Raw genomic sequence first — 2430 nt, 5'->3', positions numbered from 1 at the left:
GGTGGGGGGATGGGTTAGCCTGGTGATGGGTATTAAAGAGGGCACGTTCTGCGTGGAGCACTGGGTGCTATACGAAAACAATGAATCATGGAACACTACATCAAAAACTAATGATGTAATGTATGGTGATTAACATAACATAATAATAAAAAAACATTAAGGCGGGGGAGAGGGATTCTAAAACACAGTAGGATGAACTCCTAGGCCTAGAAGTCAAATTGCTTATCCCACATTGGTGTGAGGAATAGCTTATTTTGGGATGATCACATGTGGGAATATTTCAACAGCCACTAGAAACTCCAGACAGGTTTTTGGTTTTTTTTTGTGTGTGTGTGTGTGTGTGTGTATACACTTTTTTTTTTTTTTTTTTTTGGTAAGAGTAAATGCAACACATAAAATATTCAGATTGATCCCAATATTCTGGAGCCAGTTCTTCTGGGGTTAGAGGTGAAATAATCATTTTAGTCACCATGCACGTTACTTTCATCTTCAGGCTAGCTCTTGTCCTACCGTCTTGGCCGCATGGAGTCATCGGCACTTTTCCAGGGCCTGAACACTGCCTCTGGGCCTCCCCTGAGACCATGCTCACTGGTGGCTTCTTTGTTGCTGTACTTGAACGGGTAGAAGTGCCAAGCTCAGCCTTCCAGGCTGAAGCATTGGCACCAGAACTTACACCAAGCCCAACCCCAGGGAGAAAGAAGAGACAGTGCAAAGCAGCAGCTCCTACCACGATGCCCTGCACAGAGCAGGAAGGAAAGCAGAACCCTGATTCTCCAGCTGTAAACAGAATGCGATTTCCTTTCCTTTGGGTCCCTTCCCTGGGCTGTATTCTTGCTGGTGAGAGAATCCTGCCCACAAAAAGAAAAGGCAAGACATGGTCTACAAAAGAAAAAAAAAAAGAGCCCCCCAGACAGTCACTTGACTACAGAAACTACAAAGTAGTAGAGGACTGGCTCCTGGGAACACAAATAGGCTTTCTTGTGTCCCATTGGTCACACCTAGACTGGTTCCTCCTTATCCCAACTCAAGCAGGTCCTTAGTAACAAAGCAATAGCAAAAACCCAGAGTTACTAACTCTCTACTCTTGGATAAAAGTCTCCACTCAGTTTGGACTGAGGCCCATGCCCCAGAAGTGCCATTCTGATTAGATTATATGAAGGGAGTGGATGCAAGAGACAAAATGGCTAAACGAAATTAGGAGCCACCAGTCCCAATCTGCAGCTAAAACTTAAGATGCCTACAGATGTGGTTAGTGTGACATGGGCAGAGAAGAAGTGCAGAGGAATGGGATGGGCAGGGAGGGTGTCCTTGGGCAAGTAGTCTGCCTGTTCTTCACCTTTTGGCCTTGCTCTGGGCAGCCCCCGAAGCTTCCATGGCTTTACCCCCCCTTCTCTTCAACCCCAGGAACTGCATGGGCTTGATGGGCTTCCAGTTCTTGACCAATTTATAGAGCATGGGAATACCAGTTGGCAGGTGCTGCTCCATGATAGCCTCTTTGGAAAGATCCTCCAGACACTTGACAATGCCCAGAAGGCTGTTGCCATGGGCTGCAATCTGTGCCCGTTTGCCCTCCTTGGTCTGGGGTATTTCTTCATTCCAAAAGGGCAGAGTTCTGGTGGACTTTAGACTCTCACAAGAGGGTAGCTGATATTCAGTGAGCTCCGCACACCTATGATCCTTACTCATGTTGCTGTAGCAGGGATGGTCAGGCTCTATCCCAGGTGGTGGGACATCATAAGAGCACCTCCAGATCTTTACCTGGGCTTTGCCATGCTTGGCAGCAGTTTCAGCTGAGGCCAGTCAGAGCCCCATAGTGCTGCTCACTGGGGCATCAAGCCCTCACTACCAGCAGCCACATTTGGTCAATGGCATCCAGCCCTGTCTGAATTGCTCTCTTCTGCGCTGAGGTAAAGCAGATGTCAAACTCCTAGCCAGCATCTCACAGCACCTGGCCATCGTGCTTTGCCTCCTCGTGCCAGCTGGGCTCAGGTCACATCGTACCAGCCACTGAAGCAGTGCTCCAGGTCCCAAGTGCTCTCGCCCTGCCGGATCAGCACCAGTTTGTAGGTGGCCATGGCGGCAGCTTGGTGCAAACAGAGTGGAACTAGCAGAGATTCTGGAGTGGCTGTCTAGTCCCAGACACGCCTGCACACTCGCCTAACTTAATTCTTATTTTAACACAAGATGGTTTTTATGAGGTTATCCTTTATGTAGATGAGGAAATTGGAGCTTAGAGATGGTGCAAATGTTAACTGTAGGATAAAATCCCATTGTGCCACAAATAAATGAAGGTTTATTAATGACCAAAGTCATTTAGGAAAAAAATATGGGTAATTTTGTCAAATGTTTTTATTCCATTTTGGGGTTATTTATAGAGCTAGAATCTCAAGATATAGGATTGTCTACCTCTGTATCTATCTGTGTCTATCT

General features: G+C 46.9%; 1 pseudogene; it reads right to left on the bottom strand.

Annotated features, from left to right (window-relative positions):
- Positions 1-1332: 1332 nt before the first annotated feature.
- On the bottom strand, positions 1333-2075 carry LOC118518835 (phosphoglycerate mutase 1 pseudogene; annotated as a pseudogene).
- Positions 2076-2430: the final 355 nt, after the last annotated feature.

This window comes from Halichoerus grypus, chromosome 5, assembly GCF_964656455.1.
Source record: "Halichoerus grypus chromosome 5, mHalGry1.hap1.1, whole genome shotgun sequence".
Taxonomy (NCBI): Eukaryota; Metazoa; Chordata; class Mammalia; order Carnivora; family Phocidae; genus Halichoerus; species Halichoerus grypus.
Note: the sequence above shows the minus strand (reverse complement) of the source record. Positions and strands in the feature narration are given on the sequence as shown.